Below are 21,101 nucleotides of genomic sequence, written 5' to 3'. Positions count from 1 at the left end.
TAGATCATATAAAGATATATATATAAAATAGGAAAGGAAAGAGAAGAATAGAAGAAGAGTAGAAGACATCACTTCAGTGATGCCGAGAGTATGCGCACCCTGAGTTGTGTTTTAGTGGCTGTTATCTATTATACTCTAAAGGCATTCGCTTACTGCTTGCATCTTCATGTGATTGGCTCAAGATTTTCTATGAAGCTTTGTTAAAGCGTGCACCTGGGATGCTCTGGTATGTGCAGGCAGGTGCAAGTTAGGGAGAGCTCAAGCTCCCTGCTTATCACCACTGAGGTCAGGAAAGGTGGTTACATCATGAGAAGATGCATAGTTAGGACGAACTCAAGCACCCTGCTCATTACGACCAAGGCCACAGAAAGGCGATTACAACATGGGAAAAACATCTTTCTCAGTTCACTAAGTCACTTGAGCTCAACACACAGAAACACAGAGAATACGACTGTTCATCCAGTAAATTTCCCTCACAATAACCTAACCCTGCTTTAAACTTCTCCAGAACTTTATCCCTGACCTGTCTGGTGAATTCTTTGGTCTTCATGATGCTGTTTGTTCTTCAGTGTTCTCTAACAAACCACTGAGTCCTTCACAGAACAAGTGTATTTACAGTGGTGCTTGAAAGTTTGTGAACCCTTTTAGAATTTTCTATATTTCTGCATAAATATGACCTAAAACATCATCAGATTTTCACACAAGTCCTAAAAGTAGATAAAGAGAACCCAGTTAAACAAATGAGACAAAAATATTATACTTGGTCATTTATTTATTGAGGAAAATGATCCAATATTACATATCTGTGAGTGGCAAAAGTATGTGAACCTTTGCTTTCAGTATCTGGTGTGACCCCCTTGTGCAGCAATAACTGCAACTAAATGTTTGCGGTAACTGTTGATCAGTCCTGCACACCGGCTTGGAGGAATTTTAGCCCGTTCCTCCGTACAGAACAGCTTCAACTCTGGGATGTTGGTGGGTTTCCTCACATGAACTGCTCGCTTCAGGTCCTTCCACAACATTTCGATTGGATTAAGGTCAGGACTTTGACTTGGCCATTCCAAAACATTAACTTTATTCTTCTTTAACCATTCTTTGGTAGAATGACTTGTGTGCTTAGGATCGTTGTCTTGCTGCATGACCCACCTTCTCTTGAGATTCAGTTCATGGACAGATGTCCTGACATTTTCCTTTAGAATTCGCTGATATAATTCAGAATTCATTGTTCCATCAGTGATGGCAAGCCGTTCTGGCCCAGATGCAGCAAAACAGGCCCAAACCATGATACTACCACCACCATGTTTCACAGATGGGATAAGGTTCTTATGCTGGAATGCAGTGTTTTCCTTTCTCTAAACATAACGCTTCTCATTTAAACCAAAAAGTTCTATTCTGCTCTCATCCGTCCACAAAACATTTTTCCAATAGTCTTCTGGCTTGTCCACATGATCTTTAGCAAACTGCAGATGAGCAGCAATGTTCTTTTAGGAGAGCAGTGGCTTTCTCCTTGCAACCCTGCCATGCACACCATTGTTGTTCAGTGTTCTCCTGATGGTAGACTCATGAACATTAGCATTAGCCAATGTGAGAGAGGCCTTCAGTTGCTTATAAGTTACCCTGGGGTCCTTTGTGACCTCACCGACTATTACACGCCTTGCTCTTGGAGTGATCTTTGTTGGTCGACCCCTCCTGGGGAGGGTAACAATGGTCTTGAATTTCCTCCATTTGTACACAATCTGTCTGACTGTGGATTGGTAGAGTCCAAACTCTTTAGAGATGGTTTTGTAACCTTTTCCAACCTGATGACCATCAACAACGCTTTTTCTGAGGTCCTCAGAAATCTCTTTTGTTCATGCCATGATACACTTCCACAAACATGTGTTGTGAAGATCAGACTTTGATAGATCCCTGTTCTTTAAATAAAACAGGGTGCCCACTCACACCTGATTGTCATCCCATTGATTGAAAACACCTGACTTTAATTTCACCTTCAAATTAACCGCTAATCCTAGAGGTTCACATACTTTTGCCACTCACAGATATGTAATATTGGATCATTTTCCTCAATGAATAAATGACCAAGTATAATATTTTTGTCTCATTTGTTTAACTGGGTTCTCTTTATCTACTTTTAGGACTTGTGTGAAAATCTGATGATGTTTTAGGTCATATTTATGCAGAAATATAGAAAATTCTAAAGGGTTCACAAACTTTCAAGCACCACTGTATGCTGAGAGTAAATTACACACAGTAGGGATGGCAAAAACTTTAAAAAAAAAATCTTGACCGACCACTGAGCCTCATTAGTCGGTTAACCTATGAGTTTAAAATTCTAGAATTGGAATTATTAGAATCTATTCTAAATCTAACCGCGAGCATCCGCACATTCAGTCCCAGTTGCTGCCCTCCACTCACATTACTTTTTTTCTACAGCGCGAAACATTTAGTCAAACGCGGCACTGATGTTGAGGGGTTTGTATTGGAGCGGAGGACAAATGGCTCCAGCTTAGAGACATCGTGAGAAGCTTGAAATCCCCCCTCGACCCCTCCTCCTTGGTCTTCTGCGGCCGTGTCAGCAAGGGGCACGCACTGTTGTTAAGTTGCAACTTGGCATTAAAAATATCAGTGTGAACATGTTCTCAATAAATTGCCGTCATTTTCTAAGTGGCAAGCTTTACCTCAGTCACTACAGGTGCTTGCATTGAGTAGCCTATTGAAAACAATCCTATCATACACTTGTCCCATCTTAACTTTTCATTGAAGATAGGACGTTTTAGCGATACAGCCCCTGGTGTTTACAGTTAACTGCAGTAGGCTGTGTGTTGATATTGCATACTGCTATGGACTAGGCACTTTTCTTCGAAGTGAGCCACAGAGACCTCATACTGAAATTGTTTTCCAGCTACTGATATTATGGTTACATGGCTGCTAATTGTGCACAGCCATTGGGAATGGGATAGCTGGAGCTGAGCTGATTAGCCGCTAAGCTAATATAGCAACTGTCTGATGCTAAGTAACATCAGTGAGTAACCAGGTTTTAGTTCAGATCTTGTGTATTATTATTACATTGACATTAATATTCACCAGACTAATCAACCATCGACTTCATTCATGCGCCGCATTCTTGTTTCTTTGATAGTCAAGAATTTCCTTGATGTTACGTACCTGGTTAACATTGTAGTAAAATGTAATCCAACACAGACTTTTCTTTCGCCAAGTGGCAGCTGTCTTCAACTGGGGCGGGAGGGCGGGACATGACTGAATGGGTGTTTCTGATTTGTCAGCTGTCGTCCTTACACCGCATGGCATGCCCCAAGCATTTACAACACAGAATTCCAGGTTCTCCGCTCCAAAATCGGCAGCTTCAAAACGATTGATCTTTTTTTTAACCGACAACCAAAAAAAAAATTAATCGGTTAACGTTGATTCGGTCAACCATCGGTCAAATGGTCATCGGTTAACATCCCTAACACACAGTAGGACTCTATTAACTAATTAGATGACTTCTGAAGGCAATTGGTTGCACTGAATTGTATTTAGAGGTATCAGAGGACAGGGGGCTGAATACTAATGCACACCACATTTTTCAGATTTTTATTTGTTTAAAATTTTGAAGACCATTTATCATTTTTGTTTCACTTCACAATTATGTGCTACTCTGTGTTGGTCTATCACATAAAATCTCAATAAACTTTTAAGTTCGTGGTTGTAAGGTGGAAAAATGTGAAAAAGTTCAAGGGGTATGAATACTTTTGCAAGGCACTGTATGTCTGAGGACCCTCCAGATCTACACCTTTACCTCATAAACACCATTAACAAAAGGCTTGACTAAACAGATATGTTTTCAGCCTAGACTTAAACACTGAGATAAATGAGATCTTTTTGGTAAATTTACAGTATAATGCTTGGGGAAAACAAGTGGCAGAGTATCTGCATATGACCTAAACCTCAAAAAGGGGGGGGGGGGGGGGGGGGGGGAACCCTTTCTAAAAATTCCAAATGAAAACACAATTTAAAAAAAAACCCTGCTGAATTGGCTATTCTGAATAAAATATCCCACCAATTAAATATAATAATAATAATAATAAACTTTATTTGCCAGGTATGTGAACACACACGAGGAATTTGTCTCCGGTTTCACTTAGCTCTCTTAGTACTAACATAAAAAGCATAGACAAAAACAAAGTTATGTGCATGTAGAAGGGTAAATGTATGTATTAGACAGCATAGTGCTAGGATGAATTAGTAAATATAAATATACAGTGTGCACAGAATAATGGTATGAGTGTGCAGATAGTTCACAGTTGATGTTACTGATATTTGAGTCCGCTTTTAGCTGTTCATCACAGAGACAGCCTGAGGAAAAAAACTGTTCTTGTGTCTGGTTGTTTTTGCGTACAGTGTTCTGTAGCGTCTCCCAGAGGGGAGAAGTTTAAACAATTTGTGACCAGGGTGTGATGGGTCTGCAGAGATGTTACCTGCCAAGGAGTTCCTTACTTTTCCTTCCATAACTTTTGATTTTGTTCTGACACTGGTTAAGATGCTACAAAATGTTGTTCCATTTATTTAATAAGATTAATATTAAAGTTTATTCATGCAGCGGTGTTCGTGCAGAAATCTTTTCCACACAACTATAATAGAACTTTGAATGTCATTGTAACATTTACTTCAGTATAGAGTGGTTGAAAGCTTTCTGCTGGTGTCCACAGGCTCCTTTTTGGGTTTATTTATTCGTTTCATAAAAAATGTAATGAACGTTGAAAGAAAAACAATGAAAGATTGAAGAGAAAAGGTTTGATTAAGCCTGGACCATTTCTAAGATCAGAGGAATGGAAGCAAATGTGAATTGCAATTACAGCAACTGCTCCAGGCTACAGACAGATTATTTATCAAGATGCTCCACAGACTTCATTTGCAGGATTTATATGGAAAAGCAGTTCAACTCCTTCAGGGTGGGGAAATCCAACTGTAGGGAGATTGTCGTCACTCATCACTCTCTTTTCACAATTTCATTTTGAGAGAGCAGCTTTTTTCCCACTGAACATTTCATAATCCTAAAATAGACTATACATAAGGGGCCTCAAATTATTTTCATAAACATTTCACTTTGTCTCTGTGTACTCCTTCTATATTTTATAACAGTTACCGTAGGTTGACATGGGGCGGCCTTGGGCTGAGGTGCCCTTGAGCAAGGTACCTGACCCCTGACTGCTCCCCGGGCGCTGTAGTGTGGCTGCCCACTGCTCTGGGTGTGTGTGCGTGTGTTCACTGCTTCAGAGAGGTTAAATGCAGAGGATGAATTTCACTGTGCTTGAAGTGTGCATGTGACAAAGGTTTCTTCTTAGTATGGGGAAGTTGAACAAATTGGAGTGAGAAATTCCTTTTAAATGGAGATCTATTACAATGGAAAATTTTGTCTTGCCCAGATGAGGTTGTCATACCTTTCCAGTGCCATGTGATTATTCATATATTGCCTCAACATTCATCCTTCATTCTGGATACAGCATGTCTTAATTTCCTGACATATATTTACCAGGAGTAATATATTTACTTTTCATCATCTCATTATCTCTAGCTGCTTTATCCTGTTCTATAGGGTCGCAAGCAAGCTGGAGCCTATCCCAGCTGACTATGGGCGAGAGGCAGGGTACACCCTGGACAAGTCGCCAGGTCATCACAGGGCTGACACATAGACACAGACAACCATTCACACTCTCATTCACACCTACGGTCAATTTAGAGTCACCGGTTAACCTAACCTGCATGTCTTTGGACTGTGGGGGAAACCGGAGCACCCAGAGGAAACCCACGCAGACACGGGGAGAACATGCAGACTCTGCACAGAAAGGCCCTCATCGGCCATGGGGCTCGAACCCGGACCTTCTTGCTGTGAGGCGACAGCGCTAACCACTACACCACCGTGCCACCCCTACTTTTCATCATTCAAATGAAAAATGTAATGTGATCAGAGGTGGCTGATTATACAGTGTCTTGTAAAAGTATTCATCCCCTTGGTGTTTGTCCTGTTTTGTTGTGTTACAAGCTGGAATTAAACTGGATTTTTGGAGGGTTAGCACCATTTGATTTACATAACATGGCCTACCACTTTTAAAGTTGCAAATTATTGTTTGTAACACAAACAATTAAGATGAAGAAGCAGAAATCTGGAGTGTGCATAGGTATTCACCCCCCTGTATGAAATCCCAAAACAAGAGCTGGTCTAACCAGTTCACTTCATAAGTCACGTAATTAGTTAATTCAGATCCTCCTGTGTGCAAAGTGTCACATGATCTGTAAAATGATGTCTGTATGAATCAACCTGTTCTGGAAGGACCCTGACTCTGCAACACTACTAAGCAAGTAACATGAGAACCAAGGAGCACTCCAAACAGATCAGAGACAAAGTTGTGGGGAAGTATAGATCAGGGTGGGTATATATAACCCAAACTTTGGATATCCCAGGGAGCACCATTAAATCCATGATCGCAAAATGGAAAGAATATGGCACCACTACAAACCTGACATGAGAAGGCCATCCACCAAAACTCTCAGACCAGACAAGGAGGGCATTAATCAGAGATGCAACAAAGAAAACACTGAAGGAGCTGCAAAGATCCACAGCGCAAATGGGAGTATCTGTCCATAGGACCACTTTAAGCCATACGCTCTACAGAGCGGGGCTTTTTGGAAGAGTGGCCATGGGGAATTGCTTAAGAAAACATGTTTGGAGTTTGCCCAACAGCATGTGGCAGACTCCCCAGAGACATGTAAGAAGATTCTCTGGTTAAATGATACGAAAATTGAAATTTTTGCCATCATGGGAAATGCCATGTGTGGTGCAAACCCATCACCCTGAACACCATTGACAGTGAAGCATGGTGGTGGCAGCATCATGCTGTGAGGATATTTTTCATCTGCAGGGATGGGGAAAGCTGGTCAGGACTGAAGGAAAGCTGGATGGCACTAAATACAGGGCAATTCTGGAGGAAAACCTGTTTGAGTTGGCCAGAGGTTTGAGACTGGGACGAAGGTTCATGTTCCAGCAGGACAATGACCCTAAACAAATTTCTAAAGCTACACTGGAGTGAGGGGGAAACATTTAAATGTCTTGGAATGGCCTAGTCCAGGGCTTTTCAAAGTGTGGGGCGCGCCTCCCCTAGGGGGCGCCAGAGTTCTTCGGGGGGGGCGCAACGTAAGGAAAAATAAACCAGAATAAGTTACTATTGCGGGGCGGCATGGTGGTGTAGTGGTTAGCGCTGTCGCCTCACAGCAAGAAGGTCCTGGGTTCGAGCCCCGGGGCCGGCGAGGGCCCTTCTGTGTGGAGTTTGCATGTTCTCCCCGTGTCCGTGTGGGTTTCCTCCAGGTGCTCCGGTTTCTCCCACAGTCCAAAGACGTTTAAAATTTGTAAAAGAAAAAAATAAAAATTTGTACAACCATTTTTTTTTTAATACGAATGGAACATTAAATATAGCAACAAGAAAAATTGTGGTGGGGGGGCGCTGTTGTTTATTTGCTCTCTGAGGGGGGGCTGACTCTCCCACACTTTGAAAACCCCTGGCCTAGTCAAAGCCCAGACCTCAATCCAATTGAGAATCTGTGGCATAACTTGAAGATTGCTGTACACCAATGCAACCCATCTAACTTGGAGTTGGAGCAGTTTTGCCTTGAGGAATGGGCAAAAATCCCAGTGGCTAGATGCACTAAGCTAACAGAGACCTACCTCAAGAGACATGCAGCTGTAATTGCAGCAAAAGGTGTCTCTACAAAATATTGACTTAGGGGAGGGGGAATACCTATGCACCCTCCAGATTTTTTTTTCTTTTCATCTTGTGTCACAAAACATCTTTTACCTTTTAAAGTGGGAGGCATGTTGTGTAAATCAAATGGTGCTAACCCTCGAAAAATCCATTTTAATTCCAGCTTGTACAGTAATGTGACAAAACATGACAAACAAGAAGGGGGATGAATACTTTTGCAAGACACTGTACATGGGCTAGCAGGGCTAAGCTTACCCTGCCTTTCAAAGATAAGATGACCAGTAAAATATTTAACTTTTGGTATTCAGATCATGTGCTGTTGATAAATGTCTTAAAATGGATTATTTCACACTTTTTTTTAGAATCTCTAATTGTAAGAAAAATACACAGAATGCAGTGAAGAAGCAAGGCTGGGACTGAGGCTTTAGATTCATGCTGCCTATCGTGACCATTGTTTCAGGTAATTATACAAAATGAAACTTCCCCTAAATTTGATATTTTTTGCAGGGATATTATTCAGCCAGTGTTTAGTGATGCATCTGCTTTGAAACGGGGCATGTGAAATGCAGCTGCGTTATTTGCTCAAGTCTGTGTGGGTGTGTGTGGGTCCCCCCACATGACTCCTTTGGAGGAGAAACTAAATGTAGACCGAGGCACACATTTGTTCAAGGTATAAATGACATAATGATAAATGACAACTGTACTTTTTCTTATTATGCCATTGATGAAGGCTTGAAATATAATGCATTGCCCAACTCTAATAGTTTCATTGTTATTGACAGATATTAGATTTTATACCTTTTATCTAGCATCATGACTAGTCATCACTGTATGTGATGGGGGTAGGTGAAAGTCATGTCTCTAGAGAGAAATAATTAAACGTAAAGGCAGTGTACACCATGGTAATGAGCTGACCCTTTTAGTCCAGCTTGGGCTAAGACAGTCAAGGGAATCAGTGGCTTGGGGAGAAACTCTGAAATGTATCTGTAATGCAGACACGCCATGAAATGAAGAATTCAACCCCCACACAGCACTTTAGAGGAACCAAGACAATGATTGCGATCACTGTGTTCACAGCCATGGCTTGCTCTTTACAGATGATTGCCTTCTTTGTAAGGTACCCCCATGAGAATGCATCACACTAAATCCAGGAGGAAAATTTCCTTTGAATGCTCCTTATCCTGTCTAAATATTACATGTATGCCTTCTTAAAGCTATTAACCACATTTTCTGGGTTTTGGTTGAACTGAAATTGCCATGTCTTGAAACGATCCAAAGTACAGCTGTTTATAAATTAGTGTAACATGAAAATGGGGAATTGAAACCAGTGATGCTAGTCCCACTTCAGGTTTTTCTTGGTTAAAATACAGTGAACTGAGATTACGGACTCAGCAATGTGACGAAAGTATACTGGAGGGTTTGTCCATGATGAGTCAAAATGCATGTGCTCAATGACTCTACAAACATTGTATGGAATTATATGGTGATCTTGCTAATTTTAGTTTTTAAAACTACACCTTTTCATCACATGTGAACATGCTGTAAAAATATTTATGGTAAAGTTTCCAAAGAGAGACCCAGAGTTCATCAAGAAACAGAGATGATGGTGCATGATATGAGCATACTGGCACATGCTTGTGTGACGTTTATGCCAGGTTTGGTGAGCATAGGCCTAGAGGTGGTTCATGAAAATCATGAAACTGTCTTGATCACCCACTATTAATTAAATTTTAACAAACTGGCATGTTTATTACTTGTAACCTAATCAGACAATTTATTTTGATTATACAAAGTTTTCTTGGTTAAAATGAGAGGTTTTAATCATTCTAACTTATTTAATGCACTCATGAGTTTCAATCTTAAAATCCAAAATATCAGGTGTATAATTTGACACAGATTGCCTAATGCAACTGATTTATGTAAATTTACAGTGCAGCAAGTTCCTTTCTGGAGGGTAAAAAGCACATTTCTTGTGCTTTCTGTATAAATAGACATCCTGTATTTTTCCCCCTTAGCAACAAAAACTAAATAAAAAAAAAAAAAGTTCAACATAATTTTGTTAGTCAGACCCCATGGATTTCACCTCTGTGAGGAAGATGCTCCTTTGCACACATGACATTTACTTGATAGTCATACAGTAGAAGAAGAAGCCTTTGTCACATGCAGACAAGTACAGTGCGATTTGTCTTCTGCATTTAACTCAGCTGAAGCAGTACACACACAAAAACAAGTGAGCAATGAGTGCACACATACCCAGAGCAGTGGGCAGCTATGCTACAGTGTCTGGGGAGTAGTTGGGGGTTGGCTGCTTTGCTCAAGGGCACTTCAGCTCAAGGCTGCCCCATGTTAACCTAACTGCATGTCTTTGAACTGTGGAGGAAACCAGAGCACCTGGAGGAAATCCACGCAGACATGGGGCAAACAGGCAAACGCCACACAGAAAGGCCCCTGTCGGCCTTTCTTACACTGGGCTCAAACCCAGAACCATCTTGCTGTGAGGCGACACTGCTAGCCACTACACCACCGCACCACCCACATCATGGGTGCAATAAGCATGAACAAGTATTATTTACTCTATCCCCTCCCCCCCCCCCAAAAAAAAAGAAAACTTTTGGAGAAGAAACTAAGCAGACTAAAGCACACATTGTCCAAAGTACAAATTACAGAAAAGGCCAGATGAGAGAACCATACGTTTGGAGATAATACAGCATTAACTCAATAGAGCAGTAATGAAGGGTATAATTTTTGAACTAAAGATAGATATTAGATTTTAACTTCCCATCTAATATCAAGAGTAGCAGTCAGTGTGAAAGGAACTGATTACCTTCTGAACATTGTCCCCACCAGAATTTTACTTTGGCATCTGATTTATTTTTGGGAGACTGTTTTGCTTTGGATTTGAGTGCTTGCATTCTGACTGCTCTAAAGACCAGCAGAATGGCCAACACAGGTACAGCAGGACATTAGTGACCCACCATCCATACCATTTGGCCTCAGGGAAAACAAAGAAAGCCCCCCCCCCTTTTTTTTACTGGAATTAAAATTTATTTCAATGCGAACCTGCAAAAACAGGCATTAATTCTAAACGCATGGTAAGGTTTAATGCAATATGCACATTATCATTTTTCAAAATCTCATAAAAGTGAAGTATTACCATTTGAGGCACTTGAGTTGGAACTCCATCTTGTCAACTGCGGGGTAATAAAAAGTGAAAGATGTTTTCAGTGGTGTAAAAGAGGCTCTCTCAGTGTAAAGGTACAAGGGCCTTTCCTATCCAAAGACAAGTATGAATCAGTAACTTTACTGCAGTATCATGACCTGTTTATAGTCATGATTCCATGTTCTCTGTCTACTCTTCTCACTTTTTATAACCTCTGCTACAAGCACACCACTTATTAGGTGTTGGTGCCTGTCCTAGATCCTGAGCTCATTCAGGGAACCAGCAACCATATTAGACTTTGAGACAACTTTTGTCATTCAGTATGCAACAAGTGTACACCGAACAAAATTTCGCTGCAATTTGGCTCAGCACAGAAATAAATACCAAGTGTATTCAATTAAATTGTGCAACAAAAATATTATAAAGTGCAATAGTATAAAGTGAACTCTGGAATTAGGTATGTTCAAGTTATAAATAGAAGTTTAGAGTTTGGGTTTGGAGTTCAGCAGTCTGGTGACCTGGGGGGAAAAAGCTGTTACAGAATCTGGTGGTCCTGCACCTAATGCTGTGGAACCTCTTTCCAGAGGCCAGAGGGGAGAACAGTCTATAGTGAGGGTGTGAGGGGTCACTGATGATGTTTCTGGCTCGAGACATGCAACACCTTGGTGCAATGTCCTGAATGGAGAGAAGTCCTAATGATTTTCTCTGCGGTCCTTACCACTCTCCTCACATTCTTCCAGTCAGAGGCACTGCAGCCTCCACACCACACAGAGATGCAGCTGGTTAGAATGCTCTCTATGGTGCTTCTGTAGAATGTATTGAGGATGGGTGGGGGCAGATGGGCTCTTCTTATCCTATGCAGGAAGTGCAGACATTGCTGTGCCTTCTTGACCAGTGATGCGGTGTTCACAGACCAGGTGAAGTTGTCTGTGATGTGCACCCCCAGGACCTTAGTGCTATTGACCACCTCCACGGCCGTGTTGTTGAGGAGAAGTGGAGCTTGGCTGGGTTGGTTTTTCCTGAAGTCAACAATGATCTCTTTGGTTTTGTCCACGTTCAAGATCAGGTTGTTTTCTCTGCACCAGCCCACCAACTGCTCCACCTCCTCTCTATAGGCCAGGTCGTTATTGTCCCTGATGAGGCCTACCACTGTTGTCATCCGCAAACTTCACAGTGTGGTTGTTGGTAGCCCTGGGGACACAGTCGTGTGTCATCAGAGTGAACAGCTGAGGGCTCAGGACACAGCCCTGAGGGGAGCCTGTGCTGAGGGTGATGACACTGGAGGTGTTCTGTCTGAACCGCACTGACTGTGGTCTTTCTGAGAGGAAGTCCAGCAGCCAGTTGCATGGGGGGGTGCTGAAGCCCAGGGGACCCAGTTTGTTCACCAGATGCTGTGGAATGATAGTATTGAATGCTGAACTGAAGTCCAGGAACAGCATCCGCACATGAGTAGTGTTCTCCTCCAGGTGTGCAAGGCTCAGGTGAAGAGCGGAGGAGATGGCGTCTTCAGGGGAGCGGTTTGGCCGGTAGGCAAACTGGAAGGGGTCGAATGTGGGAGGGAGCCTGGAGGTGATGTACTCCTTTACCAGCCTTTCAAAGCCCTTCATCATAATAGGAGTGAGTGCGACAGGCCGGTAGTCATTGAGTGATGTGATATGAGTTTTTATGGCACTAGGATGATGGTGGCCATCTTGAAACATGATGGGACTTTGGCTTGATCCAGTGTGGTGTTGAAGATGTCTGTTAGAACATAAGCCAGCTGGTCTGCACATTCCCTGAGCACCCGACCAGGAATATTATCGGGGCCCAGGGCCTTTTGTGTGTTGACTCTCCTCAGAGTCCTCCGCACCTCCGCTGTATCAAGACAGAATGCCTTTTCGTCTTGATGGGGAACAGCTTTCACTGCAGGAGTGTTATTTAGTGCCTCAAACCTCCCAAAGAAGTTATGGAGTTTATTTAGGAAATCCACGTCATCACACTTGGGTAGCCCTGTGCTATATTTTTCTTTGCACTGGAAAATATTGAGAAGTGTGGTGTGTTTTTTTTTTTTTTTAAATTGCATGTCCTATGCTGAAATGTATTTATTTTTTAATGGCCTGTATTTTAATTTAATTTTTGAATATTTGAATGCTTTTTCTATAATTTCATTGGCTGCAAAGTTTCCACGGACTTTGACCCAGATCCTGTTGTAGCAGAAGGGAGAGAGTTGGAGGAGAGGAGGGAGAGAGAAGATGGAAGCGTGTGGATGGCTAGTCTGTGCTTGCATTACAGGAAGTTGAGTTTACACTGTATTGACTATCTCTAGGACATTGGAGGGGAGTTTAATTGAAAAGTTATCAGATAACTATGGTTTCAGTGACTGTGTATGTGGAGTTTATCGACTATGAAATCATGGTACAGTACAACACTGATATCGTAAAGTCCTTGGGATATTGGAAAAAACTTTATGATATCAGAACTTTATGATAAGCCTAAAGTCACTTTTTAATAGAGAGCAAAGAAACACACTTTCAAATTCAATCTTTATTTGCAAACACATAACACATACATGCATTATATTTAATAGTAACACCAATACATCAGAAGAAATCTTTGATTGTAGTTTGTTTGACACTGATCACATGGTGATTGACATCAAGATCATTTTCACGAAACCAGAGGTCAAGTGCTTTCTCAATGTCTTCATGTGAGGATTTGCGCATTCTCTTGGCAGCTGGACTAAATGAAGACTGTTCATAGCTCTGAATAATCTCTTCTTTTTGATCCATACTGAGAGAGTGCAGGGCTTGATGTTGAACTTAGTCGCTATCTCACTCTTCTTGAGCTGACCAGCCTCAACAGCTTTGAGGGCTTGATACTTTACTTCCAGTGTGTTTGATTCCAACTTGCGTTTCTTTGGTGTGATCTCGCTTGCCATTTTGAGACTGATTTACAATTGAGAAAACAGCTTGCTCTTTTATACTGTCCCCAAATCACCACTTAACTACTGATCAGATCAGCTCAAGCCCAGCAAGATCCTCAAGTGCAATTGATAATTACTCACTGCAGCCTGACACTCATTAAAAAGCTTAACACAAACAATGGTCAAGTGCAATCAGTAATTACTTAACAATCACTCCAGGCTAATGAAGTAATGGGCTGAGGAGACACAGTGGGGGCTCTGAGTTAAAATAACTTTGCAGGCTTCTGGGGTGCTTGACAGGAAAACTTTATGATAAGTGTAATTTATGGCCCCTGGGGACATCAAAATGACTTTACATTATACCTAAAATTTATGATAAGCAAGTTTATGATAAGCCAAAAGTTTTATATCATATTTAATGGACTTTATGCCGGGAAATGAAAATCACTTTACATTATCCATAACTTTACAATATCAGTGTTTACGATATCTGTGCTGTACCTTAGTAGTCAGTCTAGTGGCGAAGCCATGTCTGGTTGCTAACGTGCTCCCACTCAAGAAGCAATGTTGTTCATCTGGACAAGACTAACAGGACAGAAGAACTAGCTTGACTGCCAGCATTTACAGGTCAACGCGAGGAGCAACACAGCTGCGTGTTCCATACAGGCGACGACACAACTTCGCTTCTCTCCAAACTTCAGGTACTGGCGTTACCTTTTTTATTTTCTTGCTCTACCGAGCAAAGTGGCCATTTAGTTTCTGGTCACACCACACCCAAGCAACGCAACAGGCCTGCATTGAGGACAATAAAGTTTGGTATGGTTATAATGCCGGCATTTTATACACTTTCATTTGAGTTAAATATTGACCTGGACACTTTATCTGTTAGTTAACTTTTGTACTGTTTGCTACTGCATGCTTTTGTTTCTACTGGTGTTTTGTAGGAGTGTTAAACATTTTGAATGTGCTGTGATAAGTTAAAGGAGATCTCAGTAACTTTAATTATTTGTGTTTAATAACCTTACTGTACCGGAGATCCTTGTCTTCAAACTAAAGTGGGTTTACACAGGGAATAATTGGATTTATAGTAAATTTGGGTGTATAAGACAGTTAAAGGACTGAAAAACGATTTGGCATCACATTTAAGATGCTACATTTTAATTACTAAAGAAGATGAATAGAGGGTTTTTATTTTTATGTAATTTCTTTTATCTTTCTGAAAGTAAAGATTTGTTTTCATTATATTTCTGGAGTCATTGGTTATTTCACAAAGGATTTCCTTAGTTAACCCCAGTTTATACGAGCTCATAAACACAAATTTCAAAACTTAAAACATTAATACCATTTCCATATAACTTAAAAGAACTGAGTGCCCCATAGAGAGATTCTGGCTAAGTTAAGGTGTCATGCCCATCGGAGTGGCATGGAGGCGCTACACATTTTACTTTTGCCTTTGAGAGAATAGTGTATTACACAGTATAAAGTCAGCCTTTTATTAGCATTAGCAATGTCTACTCTCATTAACAACATGCAGTCTCATTACAATCTCGGAGTACATAGTGTATTGCAATAGTATTCATCCCCCTTTGGTGTTTTTGTCCTGTTTTGTCACATTACGAGCTGGAATTAAAATGGCTTTTTGGGGGGTTGGCACCATTTGATTTACATAACATCCCTACCACTTTAAAGGTGCAAATTGGGTGTGGTTCTGGATATAATTTTTTTTTTTTTTTTTTGGTGTGACAAACAATACTTAAGATTAGAAAACAGAAATCTGGAGTGTGCATAGGTATTCACACCCCAAAGTCTTTTGTAGAGACACCTTTTGCTGCAATTACAGCTACAAGTCTCTTGGGGTATGTGTCTATTAGCTTAGCACATCTAGCCACTGGGATTTTTGCCCATTCCTCAAGGTAAAACTACTCCAACTCCAAGTTAGATGGGTTGCGTTGGTGTACAGCAACCTTCAAGTTATGCCACAGATTCTGAATTGGATTGAGGTCTGGGCCTTAACTAGGCCATTCCAAGACATTTAAATGTTTCCCTTCAAACCATTCCAGTGTAGCTCTAGCAGGATATTTAGGGTCATTGTCCTGCTGGAATGTGAACCTTCATCCTAGTCTCAAACCTCTGTCTGACTCAAACAAGTTTTCCTCCAGAATTGTCCTGGATTTAGTGCCATCCATCTTTCCTTCAGTCCTGACCAGTTTTCCTGTCCCTGCAGATGAAAAACATCCTCACACCATGTTTCACTGTAGGAATGGTGTTCTCAGGGTGATGGGAAGTGTTGGGTTTGCACCACACATGGCATTTCCCATGATGCCAAAAAGTTCAATTTTAGTCTCATTTGACCAGAGAATCATCTTCCATGCATTTGGGGAGTTTGCCGCATGCTGTTGGGCAAACTCCAAATGTGTTTTCTTTAGCAATGGCTTTTTTCTGGCCACCCTTCCATAAAGCCCCACTCTGTGGAGCGTATGGCTTAAAGTGGCCCTGTGGACAGATACACTCATGTCTGCTGTGGACCCCCCCGACTGTAGCAAGTGTACTTTGAGCCCTCCCCCCAGAAAAAGATAGATAAGCTATTACTTTTATTGGGCTTTTTTTTGGTGTATTGTATTATTACAATGTTGGACAACACAGTCTGAGACTGAAAATGTTCAATTTTGCCATATATAAGTTCTTCATTGGGCCAAGACGCGCATCTCGTAAAATTTTCATGAAAATCCATCTGGGCTTTATTTTATTTTTTAAATAAATGCAAAGTTACTAAAAACCAAACACATGAACGAACAAACTCACTCTACTGGACTACCAGAGGTAGTGTTAATAAATGTCTGTGTGACACATGAGCCTGCTTTGTTTAGCAAAGTTCTTGAATTCTCTGCTCAATTTTAGTTAAACATAGCCTCAGGTCATCCTCAATCTGTGTGCGATTGCAGTACTTAGTTTTGAGCATGGTCAGTTTTGAAAAGCCTGCCTCACACAAGTATGTTGACGTGAAGGGTAGGAGAATTTTTAAGACAACGTCACTGAGCTTGGGGGGGGGGTACTCCTGCATCAGTGTTACCCAGAAGGATGTAAGAGAACAGGTGCTAAAAAGGTGCTTCAGCCTGCGGTCACTCTTCAGCTCAATAAGCTGCTCTTGCATTTACAGTGACAAATGGGTCCCGAACCCATGAAAAATGACTGGTAGTCCTCCTTGAAATAAGAAACTAATTGCTGCTTAAAGGTCATAGGCAGTGGTCGGAGGTGAAACGTAGACTATCAACTTTTATTGTCTAGAAGAACAACCTAAAAAGCGAATTCAATTTTCCGAGTGTCTAATTTGCACCATAAAATTGAATAAAACTGTTAAAATGTACTGTTTTGCCCAATTTCTGAAGGTTTGTTTACATCTCACTTATGCGCACTTTTACCTCCAGGGGACAGTCGTCATGACGTCATTTAAGCCAAACAGACTGGGAGCAGCTCTGTGCTTATCTGCAAACCGAGCACATGTGTACGGACTTTGGTCATGAGAGGTTGTGTAAAATGTCTGAAAGCAATAGCAGTTTTGAAGTAGGAACTCTCCAAATTGAATATTGAGAGGTGAAGCCAAATATGTATGAACATATGGCTGTTGCGAAGCAATCGGTGAATGTGGCTCACTAGTTTGATCATGCAGCCTCGGAATTGGACAGTGACTAGGCCGACTCTGATCACGGTGACCCTGGACCTCAACAAGACTCGTGCCCAAACGATTTATCCTGGTAGTTATGATAGTTATTACTACTTTCATCGTAATACTAAATAAGAGCCCTTTTGAAGAATAATTAAACCGCCCTCTCTAGTGGATATAGGTAATGATTACTTGACAGTGTGCTGGTAGGCCACATTAGCCTGCCATCCATGGCATTATACTATTTATAGCCTACTCTAAGCGAGGAAATATCCCTTTGTCTCATTTCCACAGTGATTGTACAGGATCTCTCAGGATTCTTGACTTGTCAATTGCAAGCAAAAGTAAAAATGTTTACCTCCAATCTTCTTTTTTTTGAGCGTTGCTGGTCCATCTTTGACTGACTGCTTGATTTTGTTTCACGCGCACAATCCACTCTCTCCGCCTCGTCTCCTCTTCGAGAAAAAAAAACAACCCTCTGGCTTCACGCACGCCATCCACTCTCTCCGCCTTGTCTCCTCTTCTAGAAAAAAAACAACAACCCTCTGGCTTCACGCTCACAATTCACTCTCTTTGCCTCGTCTCCTCTTTCGGAAAAAGCCAATCCTCTTGCTCTGCCTCTTTCCAGAAGAGGAGAAAAGCCAATCCACTCTCTCTGCCTCTTCTCCTCTCTCAGAAAAAGGTAAAAACTTCTTCCTGAACCGGTCCCGCTGTTACAGTTCACTGCGCAACAATAAGGCATAGTTTTTCTTTGGAAATTTCTGAACACACTTCTGCGCTCAAGCCGAATGACAATGTAAGTAAACGGAAGCGGACTCAACTCAAGCGGTTTGTTTGTCTTAAAGGACGTCACGCGCCGAGTGGCCACGAAAATAGCCGAACAGAAGTTCGCTGCGATCTGTGCTAACTTATTTTAATTATTACTTATTAACAATACTTCTTGGGACCAGAAGAAACTTGGAGGGTTTTTTAACATATAAAGTTTCAAATGTGCATAAAATTAAAACCGTTGCCTATGAGCTTTAAGCCCAGATGGGTGATCTGCAGCTGACTGAAAAATAGAGGAGGAATCATTGCCATGTGGCTGGGGAATATATCATAATTTCTGACAATTATGTGGTCATGCCAGAGGACAAGTTTTTGGATGAAAGCATCCACTCTGTCAGCAAGGACCAACACATTAGAATCTCAGCCTTGCAAAAACAGATTCAAACTATTCAGTCTGTCAAATATGTTGACCAAATACACCAAGGAAGCTAGCCACAGGGAATCATGGAGGTGCTTGGCCAGTTCTGAATTGGTTTCAGTCAAAAACAACTTCACTTTTTCTTGCAGCTCATACAAGCGCTGTAACAGTCTCCCTCTGGAAAGCCAGTGAACCTCTGTGTGTAAGAGCAGCTGTTCATGCCCAGAACCCATTTCCTGACAGAGGACCCCAAATAACCATGAGTTCAATGGACGCAACTTGAAGTAATTTATCATCTGAACTGCCTGTTGAGGCACAGACTGGAAGAGCGCCTGCATTTAAAAATTTTTTTTTTATTTTTAATTGTTTTTAAAGCTGCAAGTGCCTTGTGATGGATCATGCAATGAGTCCATCTTGCTAACAGAGCTACCTGTTGAAGGCGTGTCACTAGGCCACTCTCACGTCCTGTCCTTGACCGCACCCCATCAGTACAATACCAACAGAGACCAAGTCTGCATTTTTGACAAACGAGTCAATAAGATGAAAGACTTCAAACCCCATACAACTGGGGAAGCAAAGGAAGACAAAACAGAACATCCTCTTCAATCCCCTGGTCTTTCACAAACCTTACGTAGGTAAGCACCTGAGTCTGCCCAGCAATATCAGTCGTCGACTCTAACTGCAATGCATAGTAAGGACTCTGTCTAACTAGTTGTAGCAATTGCTCCTTAACATCACTAGCCAAATCAGAGATCCTGTGAGCTACAGTCAGTGCATTTACATGCACATCCAAATCGAACTACTGTCGGTAATCGAGCTAAGGGTCCCAGCAGGGGTGAAAGAGAAATCCAATCCTACATGCACACAAGGAAATCGAGCTATTGTGTGAGGTACATTCAGTGCGTTTACATGCACATAGAGAAAATTGAATTTTTGCTGTAGCTCTATTGTAACTAATGGAAATTTATGTTTAAGTTTTAACTCGTGAATAATGCACTCTACTTTTACAGTGAAACGTTGCACCATTTTATCCTACTGTTGTGGAATTTGAAAGGTAAAACATGGTTTTCATGATTTTGAGGTCAGGGAGGTTTGGGAGATGTACATTATACACAATAGGATACAGTGTCTGCAAAAGTATTTATCCCGTTTTTGTCCTGTTTCCTTACATTACAAGATAGAATGAAAATAGATTTTTTGGGGGGTAAGCACCATTTGATTTACACCAGTGGTTCTCAAACTGGGGAGTGGACACTCAGTGAGTAGGGCGTGTGGTCACAGACCGCTCAGTGGCAAATGCAAGGGGCTGGTTTACAGTTGCACCAACAAATAAACATCTTCATCTTCAGTCCAGCCAATGAAAATGGAGAGTTATTTGAAATCTCAGCAAGGAATTTTTATAGACATACCAAGTACATAAGAGATCACCGACGTCAAACACACCACTGTGCAATCAAATCGAGCTTGTACCATTGCAGCTTTCATATAGCCTGCTATTAGCTTTTCAATTACCTTTTACCAACAGCCTTTTTAAAAGGCTATATCCTTGCATATATAGCTAGCCTTCCAGCACTGCCAAGGGCGGGTGGTGCATAAGGGCGATTGGGCGACGCACTGCCAAAACGAAAAAAAAAGGTTTTTTCTTTTTTTAAAACAAACTTTCACCAGTGCTGCTCAAGGCCGTTTTATTCTGTCTCTGGGTATCATTGTCCAATCAGGGTGGTCTTGCTTCTAGAGTACCGCCCCTTTTGGGGCGATTTCAGTCACGTTGAAAATAGCCCAAGAGTTCACTGATAGAGTCCCATGTTAATATATTTTTTTTTTCTCCTAACTGACACTTCAATGCAATCTCTATGGGTTCCGGGGGGGCTTGCCCTAATGTGCTTACATCACTGCGAAGCACGGCAAAGTTGCGTTCGATCCTCTCAGTTTCTGAGGTGGGATGGATGCGGAAAGCAATTCAGTGCGGTCCTTAAAAGAAGTTCCATTTAGTCAGCGATCAAATCGAGCTAAATTGGCAACAAAACAAGCTGGACCCCCTCGACCAAATCTAAACATAAAACAAATTTCGACGGGGGGGGGGGAAATCATATACTCGAGGTCTTACTTCAACATGGTCCCAGCGCAAATCCTGGCGAGCTGGCTGCAAGGACGCCTCAGCGGTTTTCTGCTACCCCGCTTACTTTTCCACCCTGGAGGTGGCTCCACGGACAACACTGCTTGGACGGTCACTGGAGTTTCGGACATGCATCATTTGTTGGAGAAAATAAAAAAACATGAGTCATCAAAGATTCACATGGGAAGCTGCCTGAAATTTTCAGCTTTTGGGAGAGTGAACATCGCTACACAGCTGGATGAGGGCTACAGGCTAGCAGTTCACCGCCACAAAGATGAGGTGAGCAAGAACAGGCACATAATAAACCGGCTCATCCAAT

Source organism: Neoarius graeffei, chromosome 8, assembly GCF_027579695.1.
Source record: "Neoarius graeffei isolate fNeoGra1 chromosome 8, fNeoGra1.pri, whole genome shotgun sequence".
NCBI classification, from domain to species: domain Eukaryota; kingdom Metazoa; phylum Chordata; class Actinopteri; order Siluriformes; family Ariidae; genus Neoarius; species Neoarius graeffei.
The sequence above is the reverse complement of the archived record's forward strand: the minus strand, read 5'-3'. Positions refer to the sequence as shown.